This window comes from Panthera pardus, unplaced genomic scaffold (assembly GCF_024362965.1).
Source record: "Panthera pardus isolate Hobbes unplaced genomic scaffold, ASM2436296v1 HiC_scaffold_8, whole genome shotgun sequence".
NCBI lineage: Eukaryota > Metazoa > Chordata > Mammalia > Carnivora > Felidae > Panthera > Panthera pardus.
The window spans coordinates 77,708,471-77,732,366 of record NW_026527013.1 but is presented as its reverse complement, the minus strand read 5'-3'; the positions used below and the strand labels follow the sequence as shown (position 1 = coordinate 77,732,366).

The following is a 23,896-nucleotide window of genomic DNA, read 5'->3' as shown; positions in this document are numbered from 1 at the left end:
GCTCCATTCTCAAGGGAGTCTTTCCTCAAGAACAATATCTTCTTTGCCAGTAGTGAAGACCAAAAAAAAAGCCATTATCCACCCAGCCCTCACCTAATCCATAATATACTTGAAAGCAACACATCTAAATATATGTCAGCAGCCAGCACACCTGTTTATGGTATCGTTTTAGCCAGTTGAGGATGCTCTGCCAAATTACCATAGACTGTGTGGCTTATACAAGAAGCATTAATTTCTCACAGTCCTGAAGGCCAGGAAGGCCAGATCACAGAAGATCTGGTGTCTGAGGAGGGCCCATCCTTTGCAGATGCCCTGTTTGCAGATGCCCATCCTTTCCTTGTCAGAGAGCAAAGAGGGAACCTGCATATCTCTTCTTACAAGGGCACTTATCCCATTCACGAAGGCTCCATCCTCATGACCTAATTATCTCCCAAATTCCTTGCCTCCTAATACCATCATATTGGGGGTTAAAATGTTAACATATGAATTTTGGGGGGGAGGGGGACACAAACATTCACTCCATAACAGTTATGCTTGGCCTTTAACAGAGATAAGCATAAGCATAGAACAGGGAAAGACATGGTGCCCTATTATGTTTGGATTATGGTTCCATTTTGATTAATGGAAGCTCTCAAATACCTATAGACTAAGTTGCCTTTGCTTGGCATCCCAGAGCTTTCTTCACCAGTGGCAATGTACCATTGTATGATATGAAAAATATGCCTCTTTCTTAAAAGGCAGAATAAGGGAAATTGTAAAAGGAAAGATGGAAAAGGAGAAGCAACGTGAGGCAGGTGTATTTGCAAGCAGATGAGTACAGAAAAAGTGTTTATGTACAGAAACGTAGAATCTGGAAATTGACTCCCTTAAAATTATCTAAATCTGTGTACCTCTTTAATGTCTTCATGTACCCCCAAAGCTAAGCAAGCCCCAGTCTGAACTAAATATTCTAAATTGCTGCTATTACTGATAATTATCATTGCCATGCACTAAGAGCCTACTTTAAACTAAGTATTGTATTGGAATCTTCAAATATATCAGCTCGTTAAAATTGGGTCTTTCATTTTTATTAATCCCACTTTATAGGTGAAGAAATTGGGACTCAGAGAAGGTAAGTATAGTTTTCCCAGAATCTCACAGCTAGTAAGTGCCAAAGCCAAATTAAATCCTAGCTCCATCTGAATTTAGACCCTATGTTTCATGATGATCCTATGTGGCTTGTACATGTGTTCTTGATTGACAGCAGCTTTTTATTTTTTTTAATGTTTATTTATTTTTGAGAGGGACAGAGACAGAATGTGAGTGGGTTAGGGGCAGAGAGAGAGAGGGAGACACAGAATCCGAAGCAGGGTCCAGGCTCGGAGCTGTCAGAACAGTGCCCGACGCGGGGCTCGAACTCACGAGCTGTGAGATCATGACCTGAACCGAAGTTGGATGCTCAACCAACTGAGCCACCCAGGCATCCCTTGACTGACAGCAGCTTAATATGTCTCCCTCCTGGAGAGCTGGTACTCCCCAAAGAATAGTTCTCTAATGGTAGATTTCTAATGATAGAAGACAGTCTTCCTAGTGCTTCCTCAAATCATGAAAAAAATAACATATATATATATTTCTCTTCTCCTGATACACATATGACTCTATTTCTTAAACTTGATGAGGTTGCAATGGGGAATAAAATATGAATAACAAGTAAGTATTTAAATTAAGAAAACTTGAGATTATTCCAAGGTCTTTATATGGCCCACTATTAGAAATTTTCTCCCATGTTTTCATACTTAATTTAGGGACTTTGTGGTCACTAGATTTTTCCCTACAAAATATCTCCCAAAGGACTAATTCTTTACCTTTCCATTTTTAGTGTAAAACTGTGAATGTATCTAAAAATACTTCCATTGATTACACACATAGTTAAAAATTGAAGGCAATGATGATCATAACCCTCATAATAGCAAACCCTAAAAAATATTCTCCTGTTTTCTGCAAAAATAGACAAATTTACAGTACTTAAAAAAAACTGTCTTCTCTTCAAACTACTCCACATGTGCACATGCACAGTTTTCACTAGAACTGTGAGTAATGTGAATCTACATTTGTATTTCATAATGTTGATTAAACTAATATTCATATATCTATTCTTTAAGACAAATTCAAGCTTGTTTCCTTGGGTAGACTTAGGGCCTGTGTTTTTTTAGGCACAAAGACATCTGAGAAGTAGCAAGGCATAGGGTAAATAATCTGGGTCGGTTTCCCACATTACAGAGTTAGGAGAGGAGAGTGAGCTTAATGATCTAACTAGAAACATGGTGTAGCAGTTACTAACACAAAAGAGCATCTCTGGTAAAGCCAGCCACAGCGCACTGCTGAGACACTGCTAATACGGTGGAGAGGGGAACCAAAAAAATCTAAGACCGAGAGAGCAGGAGAGGGAGACTGTGCTAATTCTTAAGGTGTACTCCAGAACAAGAATGAACAAAAATATATGTCTATTTGGTCCACAATGAAATAAAACAATGTCATATATTTATGTTTTGCTTAAAGAACTTTCATGTAAATGGATAACAGCCCATGAAGTGTGTGGGGTAGATACTCTTTTCATGATGAGGCAGAAAAGGAAACCCAGGCACAGAGAGAGTGGGTGAATTGCCCAGTGCCCCTCAGCTGCTTCCTGGCAAAGTAATGACCAGTCCAAGGGAAGACCACCTCTTTCTAGTAATCTCAGGAGCTCTTCACTTCCTCTGTCCTCTCTCTTTTAATGCCTAATATTTGTAATAGCTTCTTCCTCTCACTTCCAGGAACCTCTTTCTCCACCTAGTCAACCCTCCTATATCAACATCTCTCTCATTTCCTCATTTTCAGTGAAGATAGAGACCATAAGAAAGATCCATGCCCCAACAGCATTCTGTTAGTGGTACCAAGGGCTGGGGCCCAGAAGTCCCCACTATGAGAGGCTGAGAATCTACATGACCCCCCATATCAGGCTACAACTATGAACTCTGGTGATGCCCTTTTACCCTACTGCTGGGCTATTTTACTTGCATGGAAATCGTGACCATTTTCTCATAGTTGATAATCTAAAACAGTGACTTTGCTTTGTAAAATGTCAACAAGAATATGAAAAAAATGCATTTGAGAATCTATACAGTTGTAAACAAGGGACTCTTGTTTTCACTGAATGGATTTAAATTCCTTGTTATTTTGATCCTGTGCAAACTTTGCTATTTCAGGATGAAGACATATGTTTATAAGCATATATCAATGAACAAAAATTGTACAAATATTTAAGTTAAAAATTGCAAGTAAGTTAAGTTAACCTCTCCACTTTTTTGTCTATACAAACATTTTTTTTCACATGAGCTCCCTACTTGGACCTGTCTTCCCTGTAACTACCCAAATTTTGCATAATAGGCAGCATTTCTTTGAGTATAGTTCTAAGTGTTCTGCGTGTATTATCCCAGTAAGTTCTCAAAACAACCATCTAAGGCAAATACTTTCATTAATCCCATTCTGCAGATACAGAAACTAAGACAGAGTTTACCATAGTTCCCTAGGGCTCCCAGGTAGGGCAGGCATTTAAAACCAAGCAGCTTGGCTCTAGAACCCACATTCTCAACCATCACACTAAACTCTGATATGGCATGCTTATAAATTTTATCTTGGGGGCTTGTATCACCTGCATACCTACCATATTTTCAACCTCTTTGACTTTAAAGTTGAATGTATTGGGGCACCTGGGTGGCTTAGTCAGCTGAGCATCCGACTTTGGCTCAGGTCATGATCTCACTGCTTGTGTGTTTGAGCCCCACATCAGGCTCTGTGCTGACAGCTCAGAGCCTGGAGCCTGCTTTGAATTCTGTGTCTTCCTCTCTCTCTGCCCCCCCCCCACTACTCTCTCTCTCTCTCTCTGTCTCTCTCTCTCTCAAAAATAAATAAATATTACCAAAAAATTTTAAGTTGAACATATTAACCTGTAGTGGATTATGGACATAGATGTAAAACATAAAATGATAAAACTTTTACAAATTAAATGGAAGAACATCTTCATGATTAGGTGAAGAAATTTTAGATTTGACACCAAAAGCCTGATCCACTAAAGGAAAACTTGATAAATTGCACCTCATCAAAATGTAAAACTTCTGCTCTGTAAAAGACACTGTTAAGAGGATTACAAAGATCAATTATACACTGGGAGAAAATATTTGCAAATCAGGTGTCTGATAAAGGACTTGTTTCTAGAATATATAAAGAAGTCTCAAGATTACTCCTTTCCACCCGTGGATGTCGCTGAGTAAGCATCGTGAAAGTCTCCCCTCCCACTGCCGTCATGTCTAAGTCAGAGTCTCCCAAAGAGTCTGAACAGCTGCGGAAGCTTTTCATCGGAGGTTTGAGCTTTGAAACAACCGATGAGAGTCTGAGGAGCCATTTTGAGCTTCCCTGTAAGTGGGGAACGCTTACGGACTGTGTGGTAATGAGAGATCCAAACACCAAGTGCTCCAGAGGCTGTGGGTTTGTCACCTATGCCACTGTGGAAAGAGGTGGATGCAGCCATGAATGCAAGGCCACACAAGGTGGATGAAGAGTTGAAGAACCAAAGAGGGCTGTCTCGAGAGAAGATTCTTAAAGACCTGGTGCCCACTTAACTGTGAAAAAGATTTTTGTCGGTGGCATTAAAGAAGACACTGAAGAACATCATCTAAGAGATTATTTTGAACAGTATGGGAAAATTGAAGTGATTGAAATCATGACAGACCGAGGCAATGGCAAAAAGAGAGGCTTTGCCTTTGTAACATTTGATGACCATGACTCTGTAGACAAGATTGTCATTCAAAAATACCATACTGTGAATGGCCACAACTGTGAAGTAAGGAAAGCTTTATCTAAGCAAGAGATGGCTAGTGCTTCTTCCAGCCAAAGAGGTGGAAGTGGTTCTGGGAACTTCGGTGGTGGTCGTGGAGGTGGTTTTGGTGGGAATGACAACTTTGGCCGTGGAGGAAACTTCAGTGGGCGAGGTGGCTTTGGTGGCAGTCGAGGTGGTGGTGGATATGGTGGCAGTGGGGATGGCTATAACGGATTTGCTAACGATAGAAGCAACTTTGGAGGTGGTGGAAGCTATAATGATTTTGGCAATTACAACAATCAATCTTCAAATTTTGGACCCATGAAAGGAGGAAATTTTGGAGGCAGAAGCTCTGGCCCCTATGGTGGTGGAGGCCAATACTTTGCCAAACCACGAAACCAAGGTGGCTAAGGCGGTTCCAGCAGCAGCAGTAGCTATGGCAGTGGCAGAAGGTTTTAATTACTGCCAGGACACAAAGCTTAGCAGGAGAGGAGAGCCAGAGAAGTGACAGAAAAGCTACAGGTTACAACAGATTTGTGAACTCAGCCAAGCACAGTGGTGGCAGGGCCTAGCTGCTACAAAGAAGACATGTGTTAGACAATACTCATGTGTATGGGCAAAAAACTCGAGGACTGTATTTGTGACTAATTGTATAACAGGTTATTTTAGTTTCTGTTCTGTGCAAAGTGTAAAGCATTCCAACAAAGGGTTTTAATGTAGATTTTTTTTTGCACCCATGCTGTTGATTGCTAAATGTAATAGTCTGATCATGACGCTGAATAAATGTGTCTTTTTTAAAATGTGCTGTGTAAAGTTAGTCTACTCTGAAGCCATCTTGGTAAACTACCCCAACAGTGTGAAGTTAGAATTCCATCAGGGTGATGCCAGGTTCCATTTGAAATTTATTTGCAACCTGCTTGGGCACAGAAGCCATTGTCTCCACAAACATTGGTGTGGTTGAACTGACAGTTAAAGTGTTGTGACCTGGAGTTCACCGTTAAAAGGGTCACCCAAGCAAAGTCCTGGAGTTTATTTGGTTATTAATATGATTGTTGGCACATCCTATGCAATATATCTAAATTGAATTATGGTATCAGATAAAATTATAGATGGGATTAAAGCTTGTGTATTGTCCATTATCATGTGCAATCAATAAATGATTTAATAGTCTCTTGAAAAAAAAAGAAGTCCCAAAATTCAACAATAAGAAACAAATAATCCAATTCGATCCAATTAGAAAATGCACAAAGACATGAACAAAAATCTAACTGAAAAGTATATACAGAGAGTAAGTAAATACACATGTGAAAAGATGTTCAACATCTTAGCCATTAGGAAAATGCAAATTAAAACCTCAGCAAAAAACAAACAAACAAACAAACAAACAAACAAAAAACCTCAGCGAGGTATTATTATACACATATCAGAATGGCTAAAATTAAAAATAGTAATAATACTAAATCCTAGAAGCCAGGCCACTCATACATTGCTGATGGGAATGTAAAATGGTACAGCTACTTTGGATAGTAATTTGTTAAATTGCTTTTTTTATTATAGTTATTTTAGAGAGAGAGCTCATGTGAGCAGGGGAGAGGGGCTAAGGGAGAAAGAGAGAGAAACCCAAGCAGGCTCCCTACTCAGCATGGATCCCAACATGAGGCTTGATCCCACAACCATGAGATCATGACCCAAACCAAAATCAAGAGTTGGACACTCAACTGACTGAACCACTCAGGTTCCCCATAATTTGCTAAATTGTTAAAACTAAATATATAATTATCCTATAGCCTACCAGGTGCATCCTTGGGCATATATCCCACAGAAATTAAAACTTATGCTCAAAAACCTGTATGAAAATGTTATACATTTAACTTATACATGTAATTATACATGTAATAAATTTGCACAGTCTACACATACACACAGAAACACACACACAAAGACACTCACATGTAACACTGGGTAAAATATGAATAAATTCTGTGGATTGTACCAACACCAATTTTCTGGTTGTGATACCATATTATAGTTATACAAAATGTTATCAATGAAAGAAACAGAATGAAACATACATGCTTCTATACATTTTTTATAACTTCTTGTGAATTTATAATTATTTCAAAATAAATCATTAAAAAAAAAGTTGAATAGTCGGGCCCAACTTGATACCTCATTCCAGGAAGAAAAATGGCATAATCAACACTATTTGAATGAACTTATTTCTACCAGCTGAAATTAACCTAACAGTATGATCGAGTCTGCATTTCACCATCTCAAGCAATACAAACAAACAAACAAGGGGGACTTTAATTGATTTTTTCTGAAATTGACATAGATTCTGTCCACAGCCATCCTCCAACCAACAAGTCTGAAGACCCTACCCGTGAGATTACTGGCAAGACCAGTCCTTGGTGAAGCTATGTTGGGTCCTGGGGATAACTCCTTTTCTAAATTCTCATAAACCACATTTTGTCAAGTTTTCTGATTTCCCCATTTTCTCTTACCTATTGGTTGGTCTTAACTTGCTTTCATTCTTTCATTTATTTGTTCATTAATCACACACGTCCTAAATGTTCATCTTATATGCACTGCCACTCTTCTGTGGGGTCATTTGCCTTTCTGCTATCCCTTGGCTCCAACTTGTTCCTTACTTTTCTGTGAAAACAGAGGAGGGAGCATCTAATTCAATGTAGAGGGACTAGGCATCTTCCCAATGGGGGCATTTAAGTTGGTTTCCCAGGATTTTTCTCTCCCTCCTCCAGAAAACTGAGTGGAAAAGCTTTCTTCATCAAGGCAGCAATTCTGCCAAATTTTTCTCACTCTTTGAAAGATCCACTCTGTTACATTTGGCTAAGATCCAAGAAATGTAATCTACCTCTAAACCAAAAACAAAAGCCAACTCTTCCTTTCCTGAGGCCCTTTCTTCCAAAATCAACTGAAAAGAAAAAATAAATGAAAACTCTTATCTATGCTCTAAAGCCCTCTATTTTCTACTGAAAACTCCAACGACAGAGATAAAATTCCAACTTCTTCTTACAGTCATGGAATTCTGTATCGGGAATGGATGTTAGAGGCCAGCCTCCTCATTATAGAGAAGAAAAAAAAGAAACAGATTTGGAGGGGTAGTGCAGCAGCCCAAGAGTCAGGCAGCCTAGAGAACACAGATTCTCTCTCAGCCAATGCCCCCTCCACTCTGCCATGTTTGCTAAATATTTTCTTACCAATATTTCTTGGTATGATACCTTAGGATAGTTGCTCTAGGAAGAGGACTAGGAAGTCATCCTCTGAAGAACTATATCAGATTCTCTACTAATCTCTTGTGTTCCAAAGGAACAGGATAGGCTCCTTGAAGGTAACATCTGAGGTTCCTTCTGCTTCTCTTCTCTCTCTCTCCCTCTCCCTCTCTCTTCAAATGCTTGTCAGTGACTGAGTCCCAAGAAGTCAACATTTACAAAATCCCCACTGCCTGACAGAGGGAATCAAAAGGGAAGCCCACCAACTGGTTCCAAGCTCCAGATAAGATCAAGAAAGTTCTCCTCACATTCTCTTCCACATTGCCTTTGGCAGGAACCAAGAGGGGACTGTTAATATTTCTGACAAGATCCCAACCCACCAACTCCCCAACCCTCCCATTTCACACCATTATCTTCCTCGAAACAATCAAGACCAACCCCAGAATACTTATAACTCTTTTTTTTCTGTCAGCACAAGAAGCCCAGAGCTCCTTGTCCCCCATATAGCTCTATGAGCAATGAAAACCCATCTCCCCCCAACACACACACACACACACACACACACACACACACACACACACGAGTCCCTATCTCTTTTCTTGCCCTTCTTTTTTTTACTTAGCAATTTTTGATCACCTGACAACTCATATGCTCTACTTGCCTTTCCATCCTCCTCTCCTGGAGTAAAAGCTCTATAAGGACAAGAATTTTCATGTTTTACTCACTGCTCTACCCCTAGTGCTGGCACATTGTACGAGCCCCAAAAATATTTGTTAAACAAATAAATCCGAGACCATTTTTTCTGGTCTGAAGCAAACAATGTGAGGGCCAAAGGGTGTCTGAGAAGTTTGAGAGAAAGACAGAGATTATTTGTGACAACCAGAAAACATGAACAGAGGAAGGTTTGAGCCCTAAGGATTTCCAGAAATGGCATCTATCACATGAAAGAAGTGTTACTAAGAGGATATTCAGACTGTATACAGGGCCAGACATGAGCAAATGGTGTGCTTTTTGAAACAAAATAGAAATAATTTGGCACCTACTGTGTGCCAAGCACTGTGTTATTAATTTATCACAAGAACTATACAAAGTGGTAGTGCTATCCCCATGTACAGATGAAGAAACTGAAGCAAAGAGAAGCAACGTAACTGCCTGAGATCCACAGTTAGGAAGGGGGGAAGCCTCCAAATCTGTCTCTCAGGGTCACAAATCCATTCCCTCTCCTCTCTCTGAACTTATATGTCCCCTCTGCTCCAGGCACCTTCCAAGTATACCTGGTGTCAATCTCTCAAGGGCTCCTCTAAACCCCAGATGATACCAGGATCTATTTGTTCCCAGACATGTGTTAATGAATGCTATCAGGCTTAGAACCTGGATGCTGTCTTCCTCTCTTCACCTTTTTCAGCTCTACTGAAGTATAATTAATAAATATATATATATAAATATATATAATATATATTATTATTAATTAATTATATAATTAATATATATAAATATATATATATATAGTGTACAACATGATCTGATATATGTACACATTGTGAAATGTTTGCCACAGTCAAGCTAATTAACACAACCATCCCTCACATAGTTATACTTTGTATGTGTGTGTGTTTAGAGCACTTAAGATCTACTCTCTTAGCAAATCTTAGCAAATTTCAAGTATACAATACAGCATTATTAACTATAGTCACTATGCTATACAGTAGATCCTCAGAAGTCATTCATCTTATAACTGAAAGTTGGTAACCTTTGACCAATATCTCATTTCCCCAGTCTCCAAGCTCCTGGAAACCATTATTCTATTCTTTGCTTCCATGAGTCTAACTTCTTTGTCTTTTTTTTGAAATCCCATATATAAGTGATACCATGCAGTATTTGTCTTTTTCTCACTGGCTTATTTCATTTGGCATCATACCCTCCAAGTTTATCCATGTTGTCATCAAAAATGGCAGAAGTTCCTTATTTTTTAAGGCTGAATAATAGTCTATTACATGTATAAATGCACATATATACACACACATACATACATATACATACACACACGTATACATACGAGAAAAACTACAGAACTCACTAGAAAGTACTTTTAATGATTATATTCTTTTCCCCCAAACTAATACAGCTTTTATTGTATATTTTTTTAAGTTTATCTATTTTGAGAGGGGGGGAGGGGCAGAGAGACAGGGAAAGAGAGAATCCTAAGCAAGCTCCATGCTGTCAATGTAGAACCCAATGGGCTCAGACTTACCAAACGTGAGACCAAGACCTGAGCCAAAATTAAGAGTCGGTCACTTCACCGACTGAGCCACCCAGGCACTCCTTATCGCATCTTCAAAATATCACAAGTAAGTCTGAAAAATCATCTGCCTTCTTGCTGTTTCTGTAGCTGGACAACTTAGATCTTATTCATCAGTCTGCTGAACTGTTCCTTTTTCAGAAACACAGATACCATCCCCAAATTTTCTGATATCCTTCTTTTTAACTGTTGTGGCATGCCTGAATCAAGCAACTAGGTTTCATTCAAGTTCAATGCCATTCCCTTCAAGCATTAACTCATCTTTCTGGGCTCAAGATACTGAACAAGCAATACCTGGCCTCATCTGAACCCTATGGATATATTTTTCACCGAAGGAATTTCAGATTTCAACAAGAGAACCATTCCTGAAGAACAACACTGATGGGGAAGTGAGCAAACACAGACCCCATCTTGTACTGGAAGCCCAGGGTAACACCCTTCATCATGCTCTGTACATGACTATGGATGGTGCACACAGTAGCCAGTTCTTTTCTATTTCTCCATCATTTGTCAACGCAGAGCCTCTTCTTTTTCTCTCCTAGCAGACTGAGTTCTACATTGAGGTGACTGAGGTTCCTTTGCAGGGTTCCTCTGGGGCCCTTCACAGTAACAGTGCATGCCTTTAGAGTGATGTCAACATTTTCTGCAATGTCGACAGTCTGATTGCCGAGAGTAGTCTTCATTCTCGCAGTAGATGCGGCAAAGTGATTACATTACCAACAAAAGAAAAAGTACAGTGAAAAAGGTTTCGGGATGGCTCAGTCAGGACAGCACGTGACTCTTGATCTTAGGGTCATGAGTTCAAGTCCCACACTGGGCATAGAGCCTACTTAAAAATATGTAAATATTTTTGGGGTGCCTGGGTGGCTCAGTCGGTTAAGCGTCCAACTTCAGCTCAGGTCATGATATCATGGTTTGTTGGGCTCTGCGCTGACAGCTTGAAACCTGGAGCCTGCTTCAGATTCTGTGTCTCCCTCTCTCTCTGCCCCTCCCCTGCTCGTGCTTTGTCTCTCTCTGTCTCAAAAATAAACATTAAAAAAATTAATATATATTTTTAAAGATTTTATATCCTATATTTATGTGTGTGTGTGTGTGTGTGTGTGTGTGTGTGTGTGTGTGTGTAACACCACAGCCTGATTCTAAAGCTCTTTACTACTTTGTCATACCACATTTGATACCAGTTAAGTGCTCACTCTGTACCAACAAAGGGGTTGGTAAGGAGATAATTATGAGAATATAACCTACTGGTACATTTTGTAAAGCGTTTATGAGTAGAATCTGATTAATCATTTGCAAACCTTAGGAGAACAAACAAAAGAAACTTTTAGATAAAAGCAGGAGAGAGATGGTTTTGTAACATGAGGATGATGAAACACTTGGATGAATTTTTACTGGGGTCCTGATCCCTGGAGAAACCTTCAAGGAGAGAATTTACCACATTCATCGTGGATGGTTCTTACCGCCATCGTGGAGTGCTTTTGTTTTTGTTTGTTTATTTTTTTTAATTTTATTTAAATCTAAATTAGTTAACATATAGTGTAATAATGGTTTCAAGAGTAGAATTTAGTGATTCGTCACTTACATATAACACCCAGTGCTCATCTCAACAAGTGCCCTGCTTAATGCCCATCACCCATTTAGCCCATCCCCCCCCAACACCCCGCCAGCAAACCTGAGTTTGTTCTCTGTATTTAAGAGTCTTATCATTTGCCTCCCACTGTTTTTATTTTATTATTTTTCCTTCCCTTCCCCTATATTCATCTGTTGTGTATCTTAAATGTGGAGTGTTTTGATCCAGATTAGAGGGTGCCTCACTGCTGCCACCAATGGGGAATCTAGGAGGAAGAATGTCCATACTCTGCATTGGTCCCACTTGACATCAGCTTTTCACAGCTGCAATGCTTGCAACATTAAGGTCACATCTAATGAGTGTGATTATTGTTCATCATGAAATGGTAAATATATCTATGGAATGACATTGATTAAAGGTATTTTTGGGCTTTTAACATTTTAACTGGATGAAATCGTCATAACCTAAGAAACTTAAAATCTAATATGGACCTTTACATTTAGTAGGAGAAGTGGGAAATGAAAGCTCAAAACTAGGATAGTTGTAAGAAAGATGCTTCTTAAAGATCGATGCAATGAGGAAAACAAAATTTCGGTTTCTAGACACCAGTGCTGCAGTTACCCGTTATTTCCCACCTGCCCAGTAGGCGTCAGTGTAAGACAATGTTCCTACAACTGAACAAGCTTTAAAGCAGAAACAAAACAAGAGTATGAAGTTATAAAACAGAGAAGATGCAATAAAGATGGGGTTACCCAAATTTCACATGAGCCTTAAAATGTCATCATTTAAAGAGAGATGATCTAAACAAAGTTCCGTCATGACTAAGAGGAGGGACCACAGCACCTCAGAAGACCCCATCTGGCTCTCATATTCCTTGTCAACTCAGCAGGAACTCCTCGAGCATCTCACAAGGCTTCTAGGAGGACTCAGCATTGCTGTAAGAGTCAATCACTATGAACTAGTGTAGTAACCAGAACACTCCCAGGGAACAAAGCAGCATTCGGCCCAGTGCACTCCCTTTGAAAAACAGATATTATCCCCACTTCTCAGAGACAATATTAACATAATATATCACAATAAGGAATATATCATAATAAGGATTACAAAAGTGGAAAGAAGAAGGGAGTTAAAGTTTGTATGTGGGCTTTGCAGAATGTGTTGAGTCAGTCAGGGTGAGCTTCCTGGAAGAGTTGGCCTTTGAACTGTGATGGAAGAGAAGAGAGGCACAAAACCAGGGCTATCCTAGCCTCACCTTTCTGCTTTGCATTCAGTTTTCCTCCTCCAAATACAACCACCCTATACTCTGATAAAGGGTAACCAATAAAGGGAAAGAAAATAAACATGAATTATTTTTAAAATTCACTATATAAAGGTACTTTTGATATTTTAAAGGGAAAATAATAGGAGGTTGGGGGGAGGGTGGCATCTGTTGAGTACCTAATACACACACACACGTTGTGACATACATTCCTTACCAAAATCCTGAATGTAAGTGGTATTACTCTCACTTTTAGATAAAGGATCTAAGACTCATAGACGTTATATATCTCACACAAGATTATGACATCTAATATTTATGAGTAATTACTCTGCACCATATTAAACTAAGTGAATTCACAATGATCCAATGAAGAAATGATTTATTATTCCCATTTTGCAGAGATGGAAGTTAAGTCTAACAGAAAATAAGTTATTGCTTCCTCAAGATTACAGCACTCCTAATTAGTTGAAATTCAAATTCATGCATTGGAAGTAGGGTTCTCTGGGAAGCGGACTGCGAAATGGATTAAGGTTGTGGTTGTTTATTAGGGAATACCTTTAGGATTAGCATCTGTGGAAGGAAGGGACCAGAAGTAGGACTGGGAAACACATCTGTGTTGTCCAACACTGGGCCAAATGGCCAAGCTTGTATACACCTGCCTCGGTCAGTCAGTAGATGTGGACATGGCCCTGGGGGAGACCCCAAAGGGCTGATGACTGACAACTGTCTGCGGACACTACTCCCAGGGCTGGGACCACAAGTCCTTCCTGGGAGGGACATCTTGGCAGCACATCCCTCTGCCTGTTGCACTGTGTCCATATGGTACTCCCAGCTCATCATGTTTTTCTGCTATACCACAATGGTGGGGGGCCAGAAAGGAGGCAGGGCTGTAGTGGTGAGGTTGTAGAATGGTGAGCCTGGGCCCCAGGCTTCATGGGGAGATGAGCATCAAGGTCTCATCCCTTGTAACCCTCAAATAGCATCAGCTAGGAATCAAGAAAGGGGTGGAGACACGGAACGCTGAGTCAACAGCAGGATCAGTCATTAAATGCTTGTTGTTCAGTTGATTGACAACTTCCAGAGGGTCAGGTTAGGGAGGTACCAACCCATGTGCAGACTCAACAGTTGGTCATGCAGACTCAACAGTTGGTCGTGCAGACTCAACAGTTGGTCGAGGCATTTATGCTATTTAGTAACATCTCATCTCCTGCTGCTTGCCACACTCATCCACCCCAGAGGCTGCCCAAGATGGCAAACCCATCTGGGCATGCCAAAGTGCTGGCCTGGTTTCAGTGTACTGTCCTAACCTACCCTAGGTGACAGTAGCATTGAGTGCACTGTCTTCTATGTGGAAATATAGCCAGCTCACAGTATCTCAAGTGGTAAGGATGGCAAAATTCCAGCCTGAGTGGCAACAAATTCTCATACTTCTGCTTGAATTCAGAGAACAGCTGACTTGACAGAAAGCAGAAAGCCGGTGAGCTTACTTCACTCAGTGACAAGTGGGCACAAAGCAAAACCAGCTTTCCATGGTGAAATTCTTCTCAAACGTCATCCTGGTTGTGCATGGAAGAGAAAGCCTGAGAGAAGGCAGGACAGCCGTGTACAAGGAAAACACATCACCTGGTTGGTCTGCAAGTGAGTCTGCCTGAAGCCTCAGAACTGCCAGTTCTTCCCTGGGCTACAGTCACTGCCCCTCCCCCCCCATGCGTGCCTTGGACCAAGCCAGTCATTGCCCTTGGAACACTGCCTCCCCTTTGCCACAGGTAGCAAAATCCAGCCAAAGCCCTGGTTCAAAATTTCCTCCATGAAACTATCTATCCTCACCCTCCAGCCAAAAGCAATTTCTTTTATAATTCATTTGGTACCTACTACAAAGCGGTGGGAGTTCTAACATTTTAAATTGTGCATAAGAATCACTCAAAGTGCTTGATTAAAAGCCAGGGCCTTTGGCCCTGGGCCCCAGACACTCTGATTCATCAGGAATAGAGAGGTCTGGGAATCTGCCATTTTCCTAGTCAGCTCTGATATTCCTGATTTGCTTGGTCAGCAGAGGATACTTTGAAGAGTACTGGCATTGTGCTTGTAAGATTCTGTCCCTGGGGTGACACAATTGCTACAGAGTTGGTGTCCTCTGAAGGGCATGTTTTAATGCAATTGGAGGACAGGGACCCTGTCTTGTTCATAGCTCTCTCTCCTACAATATCCAGCATAGTGATTCACATATAGTAGGTGCTCTAACATTGTTTAGTGATCAGCTAAGAGTTTTTCTCGTCTCCTGATCGTCTTTTTACTCTTCCAAATGGCTTCAGGTTTGGAGGGAAGCCTGCCTCTCACTCCCATTTCTCATGTATTCCTTCTCGTGCTCCCTCGTGCTTCAAGATCTATCCTGCACCCCTTTGATCTACCCTGCTGTGTCCTCCTTTAGTTGATCTTTTAGCTGTTTAACAAAATTTTAACATGATTTTTTATTCTCTCTTTTATCAAAGACCATATTTACTCAAAATTTTAAAACATCCATGTTTAATGGGCATGTTTTAGAAAATACAGTTCACCATTGAACAACGTGGGCTAGAACTGTGTGGGTCCACTTACACAGGAATTTTTTCAATAAATACAGTACAATACTGTAAACGTATTGTGGCTCCCTTATGATTTTCTTCACATTTTCTTTCCTCTTGCTTATTTTATTGTAAGAGTACAGTAATAATACATAGAATATACAAAATACGTATTAATAGACTTTCTATTATAAGTAAGGCTTCTGGCCAATAGTAGCCTATTAACAGTTAGGTTCTTGGGGAGTCAAAAGTTATATGCACATTTTCAACTGCATGGGGGTTGGCACCCCTAACCTCTGCACTGTTCAAGGATCAACTGTAAAAGTATTAAGAAGAAAACTTACCTGTAATCTCCATTTCCTATTGAATGCACATTTTCACACATCCTGAAAAGGTTCATTTTTCTGGGGTCTAGGTCAACAGTCTTCTTTATCTTTGGACGTCTCCCTCATTTCTGAGAAAGCTGGGATATTATTACAGATTAAGAAGGGGAGGGGTGACTGGATGGTTCAGTCGGTACAGCATGCAACTCTTGATCTTGGGGTTGTAGGATCAAGCCCCATGTGAATGTAGAGATTACTTAAAAATAAAATTTTTAAAAAAGGAAGAAGGGGATTTAGGAGAAGAGAGAACCTAAAGTCTATTTTAAGAGAACAAAAGTTGTTCTATGATTAACCCCCACTTATCAAAAGTTAAACAAACATGAAGCTAATAGGCCAACTTTGACCAAGCACACTGCATAGAGGACTGATATTTGGGCAATAGTATTTTAAGGAACACAGTCTTTTCCTGGCTTTCAGAATGTACAACAGGTAGATAATTAACTCAGCACAATGGGTAGAAAGGGTAGATAGAATATACACAATAATGACAACAAAATAGCAAACATATGTTACTCCCTATGTGTTGGGCATTGATATAAGTGCTTCTATGCATTAACTTATCTAACTTCACAATAACCCTTTGAGGTAGGAATTATTATTGCCAACTTTTTACAAATGAGGAAATGAGTCACAAAGAGTTAGTAACTTGCCCAAGTTCACACAGCTAGTAAGTGGCAGAGTTAGAATTCAAACCTAATCAGGCTCCAGGGTCCATGTTCTTAACTACTAACTGCAAGTCAACTAGTGTTGCCCAACAGTTACAACACGTTAGTCATTGAAAGACCTTACGTAACACTGGACTTGAACTTTTGTCCAAGACCCCAAATATTTCAGAGTGTTTACTTGGGAAATAAGTCCACAGTTAAGCCTCAGTTAGACAATTATTCCACTCATAATTACCGTCATCCAGTCTTATCTGACAGATCTTGCATATAGTCTGGTTGAACAGCCACACTTTAAAAAGATGCTTCTTTTATTCCTGGACTTGGTTGCTATTCTGAATTCCTTTATTCTACAAATTTACCAAGCAACTGCTATGTGCCAGGCATTATTCTAGGTTCCTGGCCCAGAAGATAAATGAGCTGTGCTGTTTACCCCCCAGTAGAGGACTCAGCCTCTAGTGGATCCATGGTCATGGATAGACAAAGAGTTAGGGATGGGTGGCATATTTGTACATAAGAAAAACTGCTTAGTAACAGGTGAGCATGGCTCTAAAACTCACACCTTCTGCAACCATGGCATGTCTGAAGTATAAGAAATGCAAGTAATCTGAGAGCAGAGCAAGCATTTGGGTTTATGAGAAGAGCCATAGGCATAACCATGGCCAGAGCCAATTATTCACCCAGTGCCACTGTCTCCTGGCCTTCTGAACTAGGTGTGGATGGGGCCCTGGTTCCCTGTGTTGATTTGCAAAGCCATCTTCTCTTCCTAGCATCACCTTCTTCTAGCTTCCCTGTCTTCTACAGTGAATAAATATTTTCTCTAATTCACCCAAGTACTAAAGACTTCATGTGCTGTCACTGAAATAGCCAAGCAGTATAGCCACTAAACAAAATAAAGATCTCTGCCCATGTGGAACTCACATTCAAATGGGGGAGGCAGGCTGCAAGCAAGAAACACTAAATATGAGGTAAAAAGTAAATGATAGAGTATGTTGAAAGGTGACAGGTGCTATGTGGAAAACAGGTAGAGCAGGGTAAGGGGGATCAAAGGTGCTGAGGTGGGAGGGGAAAGGGTACAACTGTCAAGAGAGGGGTCAGGGTAGGCCTCCCTGAGAGGGTGGTATTTGAGCAAAAATTTGGAGGCAAGGAGGTTTGATACGAGGCCCTCTGGAGAAGAACCTGACCAACAGAGAGAAGAGCTCCAAGAGAAGCCCCAAGCTGAGAAGGGGGCTATTGAGTTGAGGAACAGTGAGGAGGTGAGTGGGGTTAGAACACACTGAACAAGGGGGAGAATGGTGACAGGTGAGGAGAGAGGTAATGGCACCAGTCACGTGGGCCTCTTCATCCTTGCAAGGACTGGCTTGTGAAACTAAGAGCTACTACAGAATTTTTTGAACAGAGACTTGAAACAGGTTTTAATAGGATCTCTCTGGCTGCTTTAGTGAGAACTGACCATGGGAGGCAGAAGAAAGAAGCAGGGAGACCAGTTAAGAAGCTACTATAGGAACCCAGGCATGAGAAGACAATGGCTCGAACCAGGGTAGTAGTAGAAGTGAGCAGATTCTGCACACTTTTTAAAGGGAGCATGTACTGGTCCAAAGAGATAGTTATGTTGCAGTAACAAGAGACCCCCCAAGCCAACAGCTTACAACACTTCATGTCCAGTGTGAGGTGTGAGTCAGCTGTGGCTCTGCTCCTTTTGACTTGGCTTTGGGTCTGGGTCCAGGCTGGCAGAGCAGCCTCTGTCTGGAACATTGTGGATCATTGTGGTAGTGGGAGAAAGTAGATGTGCATACCATACATGGTGGCTCTTAGAGCAAACACTGGAAATGGTATCCATCAATTCTGCCCACATTTATCTAGTTAAAGCAAGTCATATGATCACTCCTAAACTCAACAAAGTGGGGATATTTAATCCTGCAAGAAGGGGCACAACAGGAAAGGAAACTGGATTATTTGATGACAAGTAATACCATCAGCAACACAGAGCCAACACCTTCCCAACAGATTGGAGGTGGAGCATGAGTGAAAGAAAAGTGTCAAGAGTGACTTGAAGATCTTGGTCTGATCAGCCAGCCACAAGGATGGATTGCCATCAACCCAAATGGCAAAGCTACAGGTGAAGTCGTTTATAGAATATCAGGACTGCAGTTTGGGGCATGTTCAGGTCAAGCTGTCTATCAGATATCCAAGTAGAGATGCCCAGTGAGAAGCTGGATAATATAAGTGTGGATTTAAGGTCAGACATCTGGGCTGGAGAAACAAATTTGGAAAACAGTGCCATGAGGTTGGTATTTAAAGCCATGAGCCCAATGCAACGATAAAGGACATGTAGACAGAGAGAGGTAGGAGACCAAGGGGCACAGCAACATGGAAGGTTCTGGAAGAAGACCAGGAGCCAGGAGGGGAAATTCTGAGAAGAATGGAGCAGTGAGGAAACCCATGAGAGTGTTGTAAACATTGTCTCCTTTTATCAAAGGAGACAAGAGGGGCTGATTCTATCAAATCCTGTCAAAGATTACAAATTTTACTATTGGATTTAGTGACATGGAGATCATTTGGTGACCTGGAGAAGAGCAGTTTCTGTGGGATGGCAGGAATAAAGCCTGAATAGAAAGGATTTGAGAGAGAATAGGGAAGAAGAATTTAAGTCAGAGAATATGAACTGCACCTTGAGTTTTGCTACGATGAGGAGCAAAGAAATGGGGACTAATGGAAATAGTGGGGTTGAGGGGAATTGTTTTGTTTCTCTTTTCAGATGGAATCTGTAATAGCACAGAAATAAATGCTGATGAGAATGGGTCCAGTAGTGTGTGGAAAATTATACAAAAGAAAGAGGAAAGAATTGCTGGAGTGCTCTTCTTGCCCACAGGAGAGGGGATGATTGGGCTTATCTTCAGACAGGAGCCCAGATACTCCCTCTGGAAGACAGCAGGTTGCAAGTGCTGGTAGATGGGAAGGGGCAGGGGGAGCATATGAAAGTTCTCTTCTTGTGGCTTTTATTTTCTCCACGAAGTCAGAAACAAGCTCATCAGCTGAGAGCGAGGATGGGGAAGAGGAGTTGGAGATTTGAGGAGAAAGGAAAAGGGGTGAGATTATCCCTCCAGATAGAAATCAGAACAGTGGTTACCGCTGGGGGTGCTGATGCGGGAATCAGCTGGGAGGGACTTAGGAAACTTTCTGTGGGGGGTGGGGATCTATAGTATTCTGTATTCGATAGGGGTGTCGGTTACACAATGCGTGCATTTGTCAATGTCATCACACATCATCTGTGCATTTCAGTGAGCATAAATTATACCTCAATTTAACAAGAAGGAGGAAGAGGAGGAGGAGGAGAAGAGGAAGCCAGGAGAGGAGAAAAGTCACCCAGAAGGTGAAAGAGTAAATGGAGGAGAAAAGTATGGCATTAAAGGCTCATTTGAGGTTTATGGTCATTAATTCAATGAACACCACGGTGGTGGTGGTGTATATTCACCTGCCACAATCCACTGCACAGGTGCTGGGCAGGTTTGGATTGACCCAGGGCTGTGGTTTTGCCAAGCAGGTGGTGTAATGTGAGAGAGATATGAAAAGGGTTGTTTGTAGCAATTGACCACAGTGATTATAGTTTTCAAAATAGGATTTTATAGCAAATCCATTAGCAGACTGAAATAGACACCGTGGCTATCAAGGTAGAAACGTCCAGGTATTTTAGTGAAAATACTTTCTTGTTGATCTGTCTTGTAATCAGCATCACCTATTCTTTAATCATCTCTGATTGCATCTCATTCTGTTAAATGTATTCATGTGCTCTTTGAAGAGATACTATTCCAGGGAAGAGGGCCTCCTTTGGGAGGACAGGCAGAAATACATTATTCACCATGTGCACATTTTATGGCTCTCCATCATGTGGGCCAATGACTCAGCAATCTTTGCTTTTCTGGGTTATGAGTAGAACACTCCACCATTGCCATCCACCAGGGCTGGCCATGTGGTGGATCAATGAGTAATGGCCCAGAAGCAATGATTACAGAAGTACAACCAAGTTTTTTACTCTTGAAAACATTTCTTGCCTCATGTCTTGGGCAATGTCTAAATGTCACCAGAATTATAGTCTTCCAGTTTAAGGCTTTGATCATAAATTACAATTCCAGTGATCTTGTTATGAGTAAGTTATACTTTACATTTGAAATTTCCCCATCCACTCTTCTGCACTTCCACAATGTTTTGACAGAAGGGTGAAGGGTTGAGAAGCTCCCAACACAAAGAGTTCTGTCTTAGGGCTGACAGCCAGTGTGTGCCCCTCTCTCTGCTGAGGACCCCATTCATGGTCCTGCTGCTCCAATTCAGGGTCTGCAGACATAGCAAGGGCCCTCTCTTGTGCTGCCTTGACCTTGCAATCCAGCACCCTCAATTCCCCTATACCAGCCTATTTGAGACAACTTTACTGAAGGGTCAAGGTAATTTTAAAGGGATTGAGGGAACGAAAAGTTAAGCTGAATACTAGGTTTGGTTTTCTTCAGAATCCAAAGGCAACAGGAGCCTAAGATGTTAACTCTTCACAAGGTTCTTGCTCAGGCTCAGAACCAACCTGTTCACATCCTGAATCCGGAGCCCTCATATCTAAATGTCTCCCTCAAAGAGATTCTTGCCTCTAGTTTTTGGAAGGAAAATCTCCACACCTTCTGGAAAATTGTGCCCCTCACCCAGAGGGATCAATTCTCATCCTAGAATCCATAACCTCTCCCTATTAGAGCACACCCCACATCTGGGCCTTTCAGCAGGGGCTCCAGTAAGACCAGCCACGATGTCTATTGATGCCCCACGTGCCTCGACAACCAGTAATTGGGAGGGAAGGGGCTGTCCAGGGTGGGTTCCTCACATGGGTGAGCTGAGGGTACTCACCTGTTTACTTAACACCTATTGATTCAAAGGTGGACCCATTACACCAGCTCCATCCACACATTCCCCCAGGGACAAACATCAGTGTTCCTGGACGGTCTAAAGCCATACTTACTGCAATCAGTAGTATTCCATAGAATCAGGAAGTCACATTATTATACAGAAGAGAATCCAGTTTTTTTCTTGCTCCCACATTCTTGCTTGGTGGACACATCCTTGGTTAAAAACAGAAGCCCTGATGTAAGTATCTGTGGAGGAGGGTGTGCCCTTATCCTACTCAGCTCCCATCTTGTGTAAAGCCAGGCAGTGGTCTGTTTGACTTATCTCCACACTGATGATTTCCCAGGTCTTCCCCCACTCCCTCCTCACACTGGCTCCCCTCCCCCACCACACTTAAAAGATCCGTGGGGGGGCCGGAAAGGGTTCACAGCACAGCCACACAGAGGAGGCATGAACTTTGGCTGCAGAATCGAGATGGGGACATGAAGCTGGGAAAAAGCATGTAGTGAGGTGACAGGCACAAGCTTTAATGGCACACAGAGTTAGGCCACAAACAGACTTACAGGCCATGCTGTTCCTAGTCCTTTGACAATCTAAGGAAGGAATTCTGAGGCCTGACTTCGTCAGACTGCTAGCTCATCGGTGATCCAGAGGCTTTCACAGAAATAAAACTTTGAGGTCTTCGGATTTCCCAATGTTTTTGGGTTTTGTTTCTGAGTAAGAAAAAAAACAAAACAAAGGAAAATTTTAACAACTATTTGTCCAACATACATAGAGAATAACAATGGCAATTTTCCAGAAATGTTGAGAAGATGGCTGAATAAAATTGAGAAGCAATTGGCAGGAAGTAATTTGGTGGCTAAGCATTAGTACACCATATAGTAAACTACAGATGAAATAACACACCCAGTAATAAAAATATGAAGAGCTACTATAAAGCACCGGGACTTTGACACCAAAATCCTGATTCTATTAAAGTTTATTCACAACTATTTTTTCTAAATCCTAGTTATTAATAATACTCCCTAACATTCGACCAGAAAAATGCTCTCACCTACCTTACTTCACAAAAAGCCTGTAAGCAGAGTGTTATCACCATTTCTATCTGTGAGAAAAGAGCTCAAAGAATTCAGTGGCTTGCCCAAAGTTACACAGTGAAAATGAGATGACCGCCCACATCAAGGGGACCCAGCCTGTTCCTGCCACAGGACTTTTTACCTAGCCATTTCCTTTGCCTGGAATGCTCTTCCCCATGCTTCACGTGGCTGGCCACCCATCGTTCTACTTGTGCTCCAAATGTTGCCTCCTCAGAGGAGTCTTCTCTAACAGCAGGGTCTAAGGTCACCATCCCCCATGCCAGTGGCACTGTATGCCAGGAGGCATCAAACTATATTTGCAGGCCAAATCTGACCCACCTGTTGTTGGTTTGGGGTTGTTTGTTTATTTATCTTTGTAAATCAAGTTTTATTGGAACACAGCCATGCCCACTCTTTCAAATATTGGCTATGACTGCTTTCCCACTGCAGCTGCAGACTGGAGTCGTTGAGACCAATCATACAACCTGCAAGCCTAAAACATTTGCCATCTGGCCCTTCACAGAAAAAGTTTGCCAACCTTTGTTCTGTCCTGTCGTTCCACTTATTTTCTTCACAACATTAATCATAACCTGTGTGTCTATATCCTGCATCTAGAATGTAAGTTCCATGCCTGTGATCTTCACCATTATGTCTCTAGCACCTACATCAGTAGATGATCAATATATCATCCTTTGTTGAGGGACAAGTGGGTTTTGGTGTGTTCTAATTTCACAGTCTCGAGGTGTTTTCTCTTTTAAGTTAGGCTGACCAAAGGAGAAAAATATCTGCTCCCCTTTGTTGTTATATATTTCATTGTCAATCAATAGTGCTCGTTTTGCTTTTAAAATAGGTGTCTGGGGTGCCTGGGTGGCTCAGTTGGCTGGGTGTCCAAATTCGGCTCAGGTCATGATCTCACGGTTCATGTGTTCGAGCCCCGAACTGGGCTCTGTGCTGACAGTGTGGAACCTGCTTGGGATTCTCTCTCTCTCCCTCTCTCTCTGCCCCTCCCCCACTTGTGCACACACACTTTCACTCCTTCATTCAAAAATAAATAATGAAATAAAACTTAAAAAAATAAAATAGGTGTCTGAAAGGCATTGCCACATAATTCATTTCAACATTATATTAACTTATTT

The 23,896-nt window shown here is 41.3% G+C and overlaps 1 long non-coding RNA gene and 2 pseudogenes across 1 annotated transcript; 1 reads left to right on the top strand and 2 right to left on the bottom strand.

The window, feature by feature from the left end:
- The first annotated feature begins 4,285 nt into the window (after window positions 1–4,285).
- LOC109268078 (heterogeneous nuclear ribonucleoprotein A1-like) lies at window positions 4,286–5,959 on the top strand (annotated as a pseudogene).
- Window positions 5,960–6,990: 1,031 nt separating this feature from the next.
- Window positions 6,991–22,391, bottom strand: LOC128775515 (uncharacterized). The gene is made up of 3 exons (XR_008420221.1): window positions 22,248–22,391; window positions 21,800–21,899; window positions 6,991–7,489 (listed from the first exon to the last, which is right to left on the bottom strand). It is a non-coding gene; the product is annotated as an uncharacterized LOC128775515 (long non-coding RNA).
- LOC109268080 (60S ribosomal protein L9-like) lies at window positions 10,404–11,049 on the bottom strand (annotated as a pseudogene).
- Window positions 22,392–23,896: the final 1,505 nt, after the last annotated feature.